Below are 15,418 nucleotides of genomic sequence, written 5' to 3'. Positions count from 1 at the left end.
AACTTTATCAGTAGAAGACTTCATGGTTATGGAGGCTCCAATTACTATTGATGAACTTCGAAAAGCTGTGGCCGAGATGCCTAACCTAAAAGCACCAGGACCTGACGGGCTACCTATCGAGGTATATAAAAGATATGGTGAGGTTTTGTTGCCAGAACTGTTGGAGACACTGAGTCAGGCTCTGGTGGTTGGGACTTTGCCTTCTTCAGTGTTGGAAGCCACTATAGTGGTTATCCCCAAGGAGGGAAAAGACCCTATGGACCCTGCTTCATATCGTCCGATCTCGCTGCTATGTACTGATGTAAAGATCTTAACAAAAATACTGGCAACACGCTTAAAAAGGAGTATCCACAAGCTTATCCACTCTGACCAGTCGGGATTTATCCCGAATAGGTCTACCAGTATTAATATACGCAGAGCCCATCTGAATATTCAGATACCGGTAGATAATGGAGGCTCCAGGGCCATATTGGCCCTGGATGCAGCCAAGGCATTTGATAGCCTTGAGTGGGAGTACTTGTTTGTGGCTCTTGCTAGATTTGGGTTTGGACCAAACTTTATCAAATGGATAAAGTTGCTCTATACTAACCCAAGAGTGAAAATTAAAATTAACAACGAGTACTCCTATGTGTTTCAGCTGGAACGAGGTACGAGACAGGGTTGCCCCCTCTCCCCTTTATTGTTTGTCCTGGCAATTGAACCACTGGCCATTGCCTTCAGGGCTAACCCCGATATACAGGGATTCAGGAGAGGTCAGATGGAGGAAAAGATTGCATTGTTTGCCGACGATGTCTTGCTCTTTCTAGGGGATGTCCAAACCTCGTTGAAAGCGGCGATGGGAATGGTTAGAGAATTTGGCCAAATGTCTGGATTGACTATTAATTGGGATAAATCTGCATTACCTCCGATAGAAACTGGGGTTACCCATATATCACACGATATTTCGAACTTGAAGGTGGTGGAGAAATTTAAGTACTTGGGGGTCTGGATTGCAAGAGATGTTAATTTGTATTTGGAAGATAACTTAGCCCCTCTCCTGCTGAAGTTAAAATACAAGGCGGATATCTGGAGCCGCCTCCCCCTGTCGATGGCGGGACGTTGTAATTTGGTCAAGATGGTATGGCTCCCCCAAATTTTATACTTTCTCCACAACTCGCCGATATGGATAGGTTTGAAGTGGTTTAAGAAAATAGAATCCCTGTTTAGAGTTCTTATATGGAGAAAGGGGCCACCTAGGATTTGCTTACGGACGCTGCAGCTGCCGCTGGAGGAAGGGGAGATGGTGATTCCACATCCCAGACTCTATTACTTAGCGGCACAGCTGCAGCATTTAGCAGGAGTAAAAGCATTAAATGAGGGTAGATCTCGCCACAGTTTAATGATGAGAGGGTGTCTACATAATACGCTTATGGAGGCCCTCGAGGCAAATTCGTTTGATTTTCGCTGTCCAACGATAAATCAGATTGCTAAACTTTGGAAAACAGCCAAGGCTTTATTAGGATATCATGGGTATCAGTATTGGCCCCCCTATGGGATAATAGAAACTTAACTGAGCTAGCTAAAGTAGAAAGAAGTAGGGAATGGGCAAACCAAGGGATAAACCAACTAATTCAAATATTTCAGGGTCCAGATATTAAATCATTCGCCAATTTAAAGTCAGAGTTTTCGCTGTCGAACTGTTCGTTCTACAAATATCTCCAGGTCAGACATGCAATCCAGTCACAATTTGGATCTCAAAAGGTGCAGTGGATCCAGATCCCTGTGCTCTCACAAATTATGTCCCTGGATACGCTTAAGGGACTAATTTCCTATTTGTATGCCAGATTTGGGGATAAAATGCTAGATCGCGAAGGCTTGCTTAAAAATAGAAAAAGATGGGAGAGCGACGTGGGCCCACTGTCCACCCCCAACTGGGATCGGATAATAGAACAAGGAACTAGTGTTTCAATTTCTCCTTCCCAGAAAGCATTCCACCTTTTCTTTTTTTACCGGGTATATTATACCCCTAAGAAAATGTTTAAACTAGGCTGGAGAGATAACGACCAGTGTCCTAGATGCGGCCTAGCCTGTGACTTAATTCATATGCTTTGGCGGTGTCCGAAATTATTTAGGTTACACAGGTTATAGATCAGATCAATAGAATGTTTAATTTAACATTAGAAGCAACGGCTAGGACCTGCCTATTGGCTATACCTGAGGGACACACAATTCCTAAAGGCACTACTATACCAGTCATTAGATGCCTCTTTCAAGCAAGGAAGCTAATTGCTCAACAATGGCAGTCACACTCGGGCCCGTTAGTTGAAACTTGGTTAGCAAGCATAAAAACAACAATTCGCAATGAGAGGATCTTTTTCATTAAACAGGGTAACAATAAGAAGTTCAGGAGGATATGGGGTTCTTGGTTGCTGAAGCTGAAGCCGTCATAAGTAGACGGGTTACAATAGTTGTTTTTATAGTTAACTGCCTCTCCCCAGTGGTTCTTTGTGCTCCTTTTTATTATTTTTTAATTTTTTTTCCCCTTCTTCTTTTTTTCTTCTTGTGTTGGGTTGATACCTCTCCCTCCTAGGGCTCTTTCTGAGGGCCTCCCCACGATCCTTTTGACAATCAGTGAAGGAGATTGCTATGAAGCTGGGGTGGGGGGAGAGGGAAGCTGGATTTAAATTAGGTACATGAGTTGGCCCTATGGGGATGATGGGGGGGGTGGTGGGGGGCCGATTGGGCAGGGAGAAGAGGGAGGAAAATAAAATATAGGTATTGAGTTATAGGGTACTAGGAATAGCCTTTATGACTATCTCGAGAACAATAAATGGTGGCGAGGTCTCTGTTTATTTTAATTCCTCTTCTCAACATAACATAACATAACGCCAACAACATAAAAAAATCCTACGGCACCTCTTACTCCCAGACGGTCTCCCATCCAGGTACTAACCTGGCCCGACCCTGCTTAGCATCCCAAATCAGATGAGATCGGGCGCATTCAGGGTGATGTGGCTGTAGGCGATCTTGCTGGCCACTCTCAACCATCTTGACAAATGCCAAGATGGTCACCTCGGCAAACAAGCAGAAAAATAAAACAGGTCGTCGACACCAACAACTTATTAAAAAAAAGCCTACGGCACCTGATTTTCCCAGGCGGACTCCAATCCAGTTACTAACCAGGCGCGACCCTGCTTAGCATCCGAGTTCAGGCGCATTCAGGGTGATGTGGCCATAGGCGATCTTGCTGGCCACTCTCAACCCTCTTGACAAATGCCAAGATGGTCACCTCAGCAAACAAGCAGAAAAATAAAACAGGTCGTCGACGCCAACAACATATAAAAAAACTGCCTACGGCACCTGGTATTCCCAGGCGGTCTCCCATCCAGGTATTAACCAGGCCCGGCCCTGCTTAGCGTCTGAGATCAGACGAGATTGGGCGCATTCAGGGTGATACGGCCGCAGGCAATCTTGTTGGCCACTCTCAACCCTCTTGACAAATGGCAAGATGGTCACCTCAGCAAACAAGCATAAAAATATAACAGGTCGTCGACGCCAACAACATATAAAAAAAACTGCCTACGGCACATGGTATTCCCAGGCGGTCTCCCATCAAGGTACTAACCAGGCCCGAAGCTGCTTAGCATCCGAGATCAGACGAGATCGGGCTCATTCAGGGTGATGTGGCCGTAGGCGATCTTGGTGGCCACTCTCAACCCTCTTGACAAACGCCAAGATGGTCACCTCGGCAAACAACAGAAAAATAAAACATATCATCAACTCCAACAACATATTTAAAAAAAGCCTACGGCACCTGGTACTTCCAGGCGGTCTTCCATCCAGGTACTAACCAGACCTGACCCTGCTTAGCATCCGAGATCAGACAAGATCGAGCTTGGTCACCTCGGCAAACAAGCAGAAAAATAAAACAGGTCGTCGACGCCAACAACATATTAAAAAGTTGCCTACGGCACCTGATATTCTCAGGCGATCTCCAATCCAGGTACTAACCAGGCCCGACCCTGCTTAACATCGGAAATCAGACAAGATCAGGCTCATTCAGGGTGATGTGGTCGTAGGCGATCTTGCTGGCCACTCTCAATCCTCTTGACAAACGCCAAGATGGTCACCTCGGCAAACAAGCAGAAAAATAAAACAGGTCGTCGACGCCAACAACATATAAAAAAAACGCCTACGGCACCTGGTATTCCCAGGCGGTCTCCCATCCAATTATTAACCAGGCCCGGCCCTGCTTAGTGTCTGAGATCAGGCGAGATTGGGAGACAGGGTGATGCAGCCGAAGGCAATCTTGCTGGCCACTCTCAACCCTCTTGACAAATGCCAAGATGGTCACCTCAGCAAACAAGCATAAAAATAAAACAGGTCGTCGACCCCAACAACATATTAAAAATAAGCCTACGGCACCTGATATTCCCAGGCGGTCTCCCACCCAGGTACTAACCAGGCTCGACCCTGCTTAGCATCCGAGATCAGACAAGATCGAGCTTATTCAGGGTGATGTGGCCGTAGGCGATCTTGGTGGCCACTCTCAACCCTCTTGACAAATGCCAAGATGGTCACCTCGGCAAACAAGCAGAAAAATAAAACAGGTCGTCGACGCCAGCAACTTATAAAAAAACTGCCTACGGCACCTGGTATTCCCGGGCGGTGTGCCATCAAGGTATTAACCAGGCCCGAACCTGCTTAGTATCCGAGATCAGATGAGATCGGGCTTATTCAGGGTGATATGGCCATAGGCAATCTTGTTGGCCACTTTCAACCCTCTTGACAAATGCCAAGATGATCACCTCGGCAAACAAGCAGAAAAAAGAAACAGGTCATCGACGCCAACAACATAAAAAAAAGCCTACGGCACCTGGTACTCCCAGACGGTCTCCCATCCAGGTACTAACCAGACCCGACCCAGCTTAGCATCCGAAATCAGAAGAGATCAGGCGCAATCAGGGTGATGTGGCTGTAGGCGATCTTGCTGGCCACTTTCAACCGTCTTGACAAACGCCAAGATGGTCACCCCGGCAAAAAAGCAGAAAAATAAAACAGGTCGTCGACACCAACAACTTATTAAAAAAAAGCCTACGGCACCTGATATTCCCAGGCGGACTCTAATTCAGTTACTAACCAGGCGCGACCCTGCTTAGCATCCGAATTCAGGTGCATTCAGGGTGATGTGGCCGTAGGCGATCTTGCTGCCCACTCTTGACAAACGCCAAGATGGTCACCCTGGCCAAAAAGCATTCAGGGTGATGTGGCCGTAGGCGATCTTCCTGGCCACTCTTGACAAACGCCAAGATGGTCACCTCGGCAAAAAAGAAGAAAAATAAAAGAGGTCGTCGATGCCAACAACATATTTAAAAAAGCCTACGGCACATGGTATTCCCAGGCGGTCTCCCCTCCAGGTACTAACCAGGCCCGACCCTGCTCAGCATCCGAGATCAGATGAGCTCAGGCGCATTCAGGGTGATGTGGCTGTAGGCGATCTTGCTTGCCAATCTCAACCCTCTTGACAAATACCAAGATGGTCACCTCGGCAAACAAGCAGAAAAAAAAACAGGTCGTTGACGCCAACAACATATTAAAAAAAGCCTATGGCACCTGGTATTCCCAGTCGATCTCCCATGCAGGAAGTAACCAGGCCCAACCCTGCTTAGCATCCGAGATCAGTCTAAATTGGGCGCATTCAGGATGATGTGGCCGTAGGCAATCTTGCTGGCCACTCTCAACCCTCTTGACAAACGCTAAGATAGTCAACTCGGCAAACAAGTGGAAAAATAAAACAGGTCGTCGACGCCAACAACATATAAAAAAACTGCCTACGGCACCTGGTACTCCCAGGCGGTCTTCCATCCAGTTACTAAGCAGACCCAACCCTGCTTAACATCTGAGATCAGACGAGATGGGGTGCATTCAGGGTGATGTGGCAGTAGGCGATCTTGCTAGCCACTCTCAACCCTCTTGACAAATTCCAAGATGGTCACCTCGGTAAACAAGCAGAAAAATAAAACAGGTCGTCGACGCCAACAACATATAAAAAAACTGCCTGAGGGCGTGGTCTGCCGTGAGTGAAGATGGCAGCATAACTCCTGAGCTCCTTCACACCACAGCCTACAATCAGCCCTACGAGAGAAAAAAACTCTTTTACTGTCACTTCGGATGATGGGTACGGCATCCAGGGGCACTTCTACCTCCAGATCGAGATCCCCGAGGAAGAAAAACAGCCGAGGAACTCAGAATATCTCTGACTTGTTCAGAGCACAGAGAACAAACATGGCAACGTCTACCTCGGCTCCCTCACAAGACGGGATAGTACTAAACCCCACTCCTTCACCTCCCTCAGCTACCACAACTTCGCCAGCGGCCCTGCAATCGAAAAGCCTTCTAGATCTACGCACAGTAGCAGCGGATATTAAAGATACGCTTTTCGCCGCCATCACAGACCTCAGACATGAAATACAAGCCATAGCGGGGAGAGTTCATAAGGTAGAGAAAAAGACCGCCATGCATCAAGCAACAATCTCCACGCTGTACCGCTCCACAGACACCCACACAGCCCAATTGAGAGACGTTCAGAGACACGTCGAAGACTTGGACAATAGGGGAAGGAGACCCAACCTTCGGGTGAGAGGACTCCCCGAAAGTGTTGACAACGATCATCTACTTTCAGTGATTTCAGCACTCTTTAATCAGCTCCTTGACAATCCCATTCAATCCAGCATAGCGATGGAACGCATTCATTGTGCACTCAGACCCCGCAGCCGCGATACAGACCCACCCAGAGATGTCGTTTGTTGCCTCTGTGATTTCCAGATCAAAGAAATGATCCTTAAGCAGGTCAGGCTCAAAAGACACCTAGAATACGAGGGTCATCACATCTCTATTTACCAATACCTCTCAGCCATAACGCTCCGGAACAGACGGGATCTACGCCCCCTCTTATTTTAAAATAACGGAATCCCTTACCGCTGGCGCTTTCCGTTCGGACTTGCGGCCTCTCATCAAGGACGGTCGGCCATCTTAAGAGTTCCTGAGGAGCTGACAGCGTTCTGTCGCACACTGGACATACCGTTGGTATCACTCCCCGACTGGTATGCTGAATTCGCTGGTTCTTCCTTCCGCTCTGGTCAGAGAATAGAAGATCAGATGGAAACTCAGCCCTCACCGTACAGGAGACAACGCTCCCCATCACTCCGACGACTTCCTCCGGAGTCCTACACTCAGCAACACTTACACAGCCCCACGGCCGCGCCAACTTCCCGCAGAGCCCGCCGTGACCGTTAAAGAAGAATCCTCATTACCACCACCGGGCTGACATTCCTCATCTCCTCCGTCCAGTCAGTTCATCGGGTACTTTTTTCTTCTCCTTCTCTTTCTGTCACTTGCCATGTCCTCTCCCCAACAACCTCTCTTGAGCTTTGCCCCGCAGCCACTCGATTTACCATCCGAACACAGACCTGCGCTACCTTCGTTTAAACAACATTGTCTTGGCCGTCTCGACCGGTTATGGTACCAGATACAGCACGTACCATCGACTCTTGTCCACCGGGATCACCCTCTATTCTGCACCACAGTCTCTCCTATCTACCATGGTGTCAACCCAGGTATGTTCCACAGATCACAGGCTCATAGACTCTTCACCGTTTAATGGATCAAACCTCTTCTTTTGTGAATCTCCCAATCTCAGAGTGACCACTGTGTGTATCTACTCCCTATCTTAAAAACTTACATCTCACTTCCTTAGCTCACTGACCACTATACCTCTGAGATGTAGAACGGTGTCTTACAACCCAACTGCTTTGATACTAGTGCGGAGTGCACACTTTCTTTCAATGATTCTTTCCTTCCTTCTACAGAGGTTTCTCTATAACATGGCAAAATGATTACACTACGGATTACCCTAACGAACTTCCACTTCTAGACGTTATTGTTCCACTAAATAAACACTTACTTCATAGAGATTACAGTAAACTATAGCTTCCCATATGGGACTCCCTGTCACTGAGTTATCTTATCTTTTAGATGTTGGGTCGCTAAGTTAAAATATACTGTTGACACCTGTACTGTATTTTACAACAAGGACGGAGGTGGGGGGGGGGCAGTCTGGCACTGTGGTCGAGATTTTCTGTGCTCAAGCCTATTGCTTGGTACATGTGGCATAACTACTTGGCAGACTGGCCCTCAAGCATATGCTCATTCCACAAGCCCTCGTTCACCACCTTTCACGGGCCGTTCCAGCCTGACCGGTGTGCCAGCTCCGTCCTCCTCTCGTCCTCTGGTCTCCGTTAGCACCGGACCATTCTACATCAATCGCTCCGGTTCAATTGTTTGACCTCTTGCTTGAGGTTCTTAGACTACTGTTTATTAGTTATTGTGTTAAATCACCATTTTACAAGCAACGACATTCCATTAGATCTCCTCACTTCTAGCTGAATTACACAGGGGAAGAGCATTATACTGTTATTGCTCAAGCTATGCTCCTCCACTAAGGCACTTTTATAGGCATGACTACCCACGATCTACTAATAACCGACTATTGAAGTAGCCCCCTTGATTTTCTCTACACTCATACTATAGGGCTGTTGGTGTGTTGGACATCACCTACCAATTCCTTGACTACCGACGACCACCTCCCACTCAGTGGTTTGTAGGACTGTCCTGTGATATGTGCGCAGGACATAGCCTACAGGCCCCTACTCTACTCCGGCTCCCACTCCTCTTCACATACGCAGGTGAGCAGGTACTTACCTGCTGCCGGATTACCCACATCCTTCAACGCACACGTCCGCTCCATTATCATTACTCTTCTTCCCCCCCAATCTCCCGCTTACATATCCTATCCCCAGACATATTTGTGCTAACGTTCTAATCACTCCAGGTAACGTTCTTCAAAGAAACCATCTCTAAGTTGACCGCATTTCAAGAAGGCACACTCATTTTAGGAGGGGACTTCAATGTCCCTCTGAACCCCATCCTCGACACATCCAACGGGGCTTCGTCCCTTACCTATGCTGCCTTACGATCGATCAAAATGCAATTACAAACCTTACTTTTACATGACGCTTGGCGAACTCTATACCCAGATACAAAGGACTTTACTTTCTATTCGGCGCCACACGGGAAATACTCCAGAATCGACTTCCTCTTCATCTCCCAAGAAGCCCTACCTTCTCTCACACACGCATCCATCGACCCTATGTTTCTCTCTGACCACAACCCTGTCTCAATCACGATCTCTATCCCCTCATATAGCCCACACGCACATTCATGGAGACTAGACCCTTCCCTCTTAACAGACCCGACTATAGTATCAGAAGTGGAACAAACCCTAACGCATTATTTTCTGGACAATAAAGCCGCAGATACGTCTCCCCTCCTTAATTGGGAAGCACACAAATGTGTAGTTCGGGGAGTTCTTATAGCGGCAGCAGCTAGAAAAAGGAAAGAATATAAAGCCAACTTCAGTGACTTAGCCGCCAGAATTAGACGCTTGGAACGCGCACATAACCTAAAGAGCACCACTACACTCCTTACCACCCTCACTCAATCGAGAAAAGAAATGCTAGAATTACTGGGAAAACAGACCAGATGCAAGTACATACTCTCTCAAAAAACGTTCTATGAATACGGTAATAAATCCGGAAAAATATTAGCAAAAGCACTCCAATCTAAGAAAGCATTGACAACCATTCATAGTATCAATGACTCATCAGGCAAAAAATTGACTTCCACACCCGACATTGCAGCCCAATTTGTAAAATATTACTCGAACTTATACAATCTGACCACACCAACCACTGTACACATGACTCCTAACCAACAGCGGGAAAAAATCCTATCCGATTTTTTTAATAAATACTGCCCGACCCCTATTTGCACCTCAGCATACCAAACACTTGATGCCCCGCTGACCCCGGAAGAAGCAACCATGGCTCTTACTTCCATGCACGCAGGTAAGAGTCCGGGCCCCGATGGTTTGACAGTCGGATATTATAGAACTTATGAACAAATTTTACTACCCCATTTCTTATCCTCTTTTAACACATGTGCATCACCCTGTTCTGCTCCGCGCGACATGTTATCTGCTCATATAGCTGTAATCCCCAAGCCGAACAAAGACGTCACACAGGTAACCAACTATAGGCCTATCTCCCTCCTAAATGTTGACCTTAAATGGTACGCAAAAATGTTATCTAACAGACTCCTGCCACTACTCCCAGACCTCGTCCACTCTGACCAGGTAGGCTTCATACCTGGCAAGAAAGCTCTTCATCTCCCAAGAAGCCCTACCTTCTCTCACACACGCATCCATCGACCCTATGTTTCTCTCTGACCCCAACCCTGTCTCAATCACGATCTCTATCCCCTCATATAGCCCACGCGCACATTCATGGAGACTAGACCCTTCCCTCTTAACAGACCCGACTATAGTATCAGAAGTGGAACAAACCCTAACGCATTATTTTCTGGACAATAAAGCCGCAGATACGTCTCCCCTCCTTAATTGGGAAGCACACAAATGTGTAGTTCGGGGAGTTCTTATAGCGGCAGCAGCTAGAAAAAGGAAAGAATATAAAGCCAACTTCAGTGACTTAGCCGCCAGAATTAGACGCTTGGAACGCGCACATAACCTAAAGAGCACCACTACACTCCTTACCACCCTCACTCAATCGAGAAAAGAAATGCTAGAATTACTGGGAAAACAGACCAGACGCAAGTACATACTCTCTCAAAAAACGTTCTATGAATACGGTAATAAATCCGGAAAAATATTAGCAAAAGCACTCCAATCTAAGAAAGCATTGACAACCATTCATAGTATCAATGACTCATCAGGCAAAAAATTGACTTCCACACCCGACATTGCAGCCCAATTTGTAAAATATTACTCGAACTTATACAATCTGACCACACCAACCACTGTACACATGACTCCTAACCAACAGCGGGAAAAAATCCTATCCGATTTTTTTAATAAATACTGCCCGACCCCTATTTGCACCTCAGCATACCAAACACTTGATGCCCCGCTGACCCCGGAAGAAGCAACCATGGCTCTTACTTCCATGCACGCAGGTAAGAGTCCGGGCCCCGATGGTTTGACAGTCGGATATTATAGAACTTATGAACAAATTTTACTACCCCATTTCTTATCCTCTTTTAACACATGTGCATCGCCCTGTTCTGCTCCGCGCGACATGTTATCTGCTCATATAGCTGTAATCCCCAAGCCGAACAAAGACGTCACACAGGTAACCAACTATAGGCCTATCTCCCTCCTAAATGTTGACCTTAAATGGTACGCAAAAATGTTATCTAACAGACTCCTGCCACTACTCCCAGACCTCGTCCACTCTGACCAGGTAGGCTTCATACCTGGCAAGAAAGCTCTATTTGTGGGAAAAAAATGATAAAAATTTCATTTGTACAGTGTTGTATGCCCGCGCAATTGTCATTCAAAGTGCATCAGCGCTGAAAGCTGAAAATTGGTCTGGGCAGGAGGGGGGTTTAAGTGCCCGGTAAGCAAGTGGTTAAAGGAGTGGATGTGAAGGGGAGAACGTTTAAGGCCGCTGCATTTGCAGACGACGTCCTTCTATTTTTGACAGAACCTTTGACGTCTATCCCTAATTTACTCATGCTCCTTGACCAATTTCATACAATATCTAACCTACAAATAAACTTCAAAAAATCCCTTGCACTAAATATTTCTTTGACTGAAAAACAATGTTCCCAATGTCAAGCAAATTTCCCCTTTAAATGGAATCCTAACAGTATATCTTACTTAGGAATACAACTTCCAAAGTCCCTGGCAAGCCTATACCCTCTGAACTTCCAATCATTACTACAAACAATATCCGCTGATCTTAATAAGTGGTCAAAAGGCTTATTCTCATGGTTTGGCAGAGCAGCTATCATAAAGATGAATATTCTACCACGAATATTATACCTGCTTCAAACTATACCTATTTCACTCCCTCAGGCATTTTTCGCTTCCTTTCGAAGATTATGTTCAACTTTTGTCTGGGGTGCCAAAAGACCCAGACTGAGTTACGCAAGACTTGTTGCACCGAAGATGCAGGGAGGTATAGGCTTGCCAGACATCCATAAATATTATTTAGCGTGCCACCTCACTAGAATAATCGATTGGAACATTCACCTACGGACCAAAGATTGGGTTCAACTTGAAACGTCCCTAGACCAGATTCCGGTAGCCCAAACCCCATGGCTACTTCCCACACATGTCCCTCGCAACTATGCTTCCCACCGATTGATCGCCACGTCGCTCTCTGCATTCCGCTATACCTGCAATAAATTCCAGGTCTCCTCGATCATTGGCCCGATGACACCACTTAAATTCAACCCGGCCTTTCCACCTGGTCTACATGCCTCTTTTCTAAAAGGGTTGTGGCCTCACCCCACAATTCGGTCCAAAGACTTCTATGCTTGCAAACGCCTTCTATCCTTTACAGACTTGTCAAAGACCAACATATATCCAAATGCGACATTTTCTGACCTCAAGACCATACACCCTAGAAGGAGCTCGACCCTTGACCCCTTTTGAGAACATGTGCACACTTGTTGAACCACAGAGACACCTTATCTCCTTTTCTTATAACTTGTTGTTCCCACACCAACTCGGTAACGAGCATTGGTCTACTAAAGCCTGGAATAGAAACCTGCCATCTGCTCTCACACCCAAAGAATGGGAATTTGTATACTCTGTTGCACACAAAGGCTCCCAGAATGTCTGCGTTCAGGAAAACGCGTTCAAACTGCTTTCCAGATAGTACAATACGCCTCTCAAACTACATCATATCTACCCATCCGTCCCCCCTCAGTGTTGGAGATGTCAGACCAACCTTGGAACCCTAGAACACATTTGGTGGTCATGCCCCATTATCCAGCCATTTTGGCAGGAAGTTCATAGAATCACCCAAAAATTTTCTACTCGCCCACTAAATTTTTCCCCTGCACAATCTCTTTTCCATGTGTCGTCTCGACCTAAAAAAGCTTACATAGGATCTCTACCCATGCATATGATTATGGCAGCGAATATGTGCATCCTTGCCAAATGGAAAACAAAGAACCCTCCCTCGTTGTAGGAATGGTTCAGCCGTATAAATAAAACTGCAGAGATGGAGGAATTGATACATCAGGCGAAAGACACCCCCTCAACATTTACTTGCGTATGGTCAAGTTGGTTACGTTTCCGTACTTCCCCAGAATTCTTTAATGACTCCCTAACTAGCCGAATATGTCTGTCACTTGCATACTGACCCTGGCTAGACCAGATCATTTCTCCTTAGCAAGCTTCCTTAAGTGCTACACATAACAGTTTTCTATACTAGCTGACAGTACTCTGTTTTATTTTAGGGCTTCAACTTGCATATCAATACAATCACATCCGCATCCTCAACGACGACTATACATGCCGAGCTATTATAACACTGCATACCATTTAACACTGCTGAAATGCGAGAACTGCTTGCTCTGATCGAATAACGCCTTTTATCGATCGATGGTTACGATACTTACACTCATGTTTTACTGAATGCTTCTCTTTTTACTATCTTTTCACCTACACGGTGCCGCTTCATGGATCTTATTGTGTCCTGTTCTGCTTTTACCTTTAACAGCATAGTAACACTTTATTGTGTCCCTTTACAAATGGATTTGTACTTTTCATTCGATTGTTGTTTTGTATTCTTCTTAAAACTTCAATAAAATGTCTTTAAACAAATAAACTGCCTACGGCACCTGGTATTCCCAGGCGGTCTCCCATGAAGGTACTAACCAGGCCCGAACCTGCTTGGCATCCAAAATCAGACGAGATCGTGCTCATTCAGGGTGATGTGGCCGTAGGCGATCTTGCTGGGTACTCTCAACCCTCTTGACAAACGCCAAGATGGTCACCTTGGCAAACAAGCAGAAAAATAAAACAGGTCGTCGATGCCAACAACTTATTAAAAAAAAGCATACGGCACCTGGTATTCCCAGGCGGTCTCCCATCCGGGTACTAACCAGGCCCGACCCTTTTTAGCATCCGAGATCAGACGAGATTAGGGTTGCCACCTTCTCTTCAAGCCAAACCCGTCATTTGTCGCGTCCATTTCTTTAATATCAAAGCTGAAATAATGCATGCTGCACGTGCACAGGATTCCATCCTGTTCAATGGCACACCTGTTATGCTCCTGATGGATCTTTCCAAGCAGACGTTACTGATGAGGTTTGTCTCTTATATAAGGTATAATGGACAACCTCCCATTGGAGGCATTCTCCAAGGAGGCCATAGGTAGAGCCCTCTTTCAGGCACGTAAACTTATCCTTCAACACTGGAGAGCGAGCAACCCCCCGAGGTTGAAGGAATGGATATCTCAGATGGGGAACATGTTAAGCATGGAAAAGTACATTTATCAACACAGGGGTCGGGCGGGAAGATTTGAACGGCTATGGGGTCCTTGGCTTGATGCCCTGAGTTTTCTCCCCTGGAGCTGGTTATGGATAGACTATTTAGGAAGTGTAAGGAGAGATATACCGGGGAATATAGAGTTATAGAGAAATAACAACTGACGTGGTAAGGGCAGGCCCGGTTGCAAAGGGGCTGAGGCCCGAATGGACCATACTATTTCTTTAACTTGGTATGCTGTTTATATAGGATAATATCTATACCAATAGTGGTACATGACATTGACAAGTGAAAAGTACCTTTCTTTGTATGCTGCATGAACATGTATGTTATGCTGATTCTGTGATTGTCATTTTGTATTTTTGTACTGTGAGGGGTTAGCTCAGCAGCGGGTGTGTGTGACCACCTGGATGGGTTCACAAAACAAAATCAGGCACAGCAGACAGCGTTGTAAGTGGAAAAAACAAAAGGTGCGGTTTATTCATGCTACAGGCAGTAAAAAATATAACAGCCAAAACAAAAGAAAAACATGAAAATAAATCCTGGTCAACTTGACCTCTAATTACACACTTAGTTTCCCTGTCTAACAACTGAGTGCAGCCTTGTGCTGCACCAGTCCCTGTCTCTGTTGTAGAGGTTTGCCACACAGGCGTTAACTCACCGCACAGAACAGGTCTCACACTCCCCAGTCTATGCACACAAAACTGGTTCCAGGATGGAGCATCTACCTAAGCATGCTGGGGTTTTTTGTAGAGGTCTTAATGAGCCCACTTACTTCAGCTGGGCTCATTAACTCTTCCCCTCTAGTTGTACAAGTCTGCATAAAGCCTGAATCTAGGGCACACATATTTCCCATCCTGGATACAACCAAGTGATTTTACCTGCCTGCTGCCACATACCCCCCCCTCTTGTTTCAACCTTGGGGTTGTAACACAAGCAGTCAGACACGCATGTATCCGAGACAAAGCATCCACATTCCCCATTTTAACACCAGGGCGATGCTTAACTGTAAAGTTAAAT

The 15,418-nt window shown here is 46.1% G+C and overlaps 10 pseudogenes; all 10 read right to left on the bottom strand.

Annotated features, from left to right (window-relative positions):
* Window positions 1-2,883: 2,883 nt before the first annotated feature.
* Window positions 2,884-3,002, bottom strand: LOC143998585 (5S ribosomal RNA; annotated as a pseudogene).
* Window positions 3,003-3,327: 325 nt separating this feature from the next.
* LOC143999811 (5S ribosomal RNA) lies at window positions 3,328-3,446 on the bottom strand (annotated as a pseudogene).
* A 109-nt stretch (window positions 3,447-3,555) lies between these two features.
* LOC143999913 (5S ribosomal RNA) lies at window positions 3,556-3,674 on the bottom strand (annotated as a pseudogene).
* Window positions 3,675-3,941: 267 nt separating this feature from the next.
* On the bottom strand, window positions 3,942-4,060 carry LOC143999401 (5S ribosomal RNA; annotated as a pseudogene).
* Window positions 4,061-4,392: 332 nt separating this feature from the next.
* On the bottom strand, window positions 4,393-4,511 carry LOC143999664 (5S ribosomal RNA; annotated as a pseudogene).
* Window positions 4,512-4,619: 108 nt separating this feature from the next.
* On the bottom strand, window positions 4,620-4,738 carry LOC143999978 (5S ribosomal RNA; annotated as a pseudogene).
* A 105-nt stretch (window positions 4,739-4,843) lies between these two features.
* LOC144000050 (5S ribosomal RNA) lies at window positions 4,844-4,962 on the bottom strand (annotated as a pseudogene).
* Window positions 4,963-5,355: 393 nt separating this feature from the next.
* LOC144000086 (5S ribosomal RNA) lies at window positions 5,356-5,474 on the bottom strand (annotated as a pseudogene).
* Window positions 5,475-5,807: 333 nt separating this feature from the next.
* On the bottom strand, window positions 5,808-5,926 carry LOC143998933 (5S ribosomal RNA; annotated as a pseudogene).
* A 7,811-nt stretch (window positions 5,927-13,737) lies between these two features.
* Window positions 13,738-13,856, bottom strand: LOC143998550 (5S ribosomal RNA; annotated as a pseudogene).
* Between the last annotated feature and the right edge of the window lie 1,562 nt (window positions 13,857-15,418).

The sequence above is a fragment of the Lithobates pipiens genome, unplaced genomic scaffold (assembly GCF_037356315.1).
Source record: "Lithobates pipiens isolate NorthernLeopardFrog02 unplaced genomic scaffold, aLitPip1_a1.2 Scaffold_19, whole genome shotgun sequence".
Taxonomy (NCBI): domain Eukaryota; kingdom Metazoa; phylum Chordata; class Amphibia; order Anura; family Ranidae; genus Lithobates; species Lithobates pipiens.
This window is presented reverse-complemented; position numbering and strand designations above follow the sequence as displayed.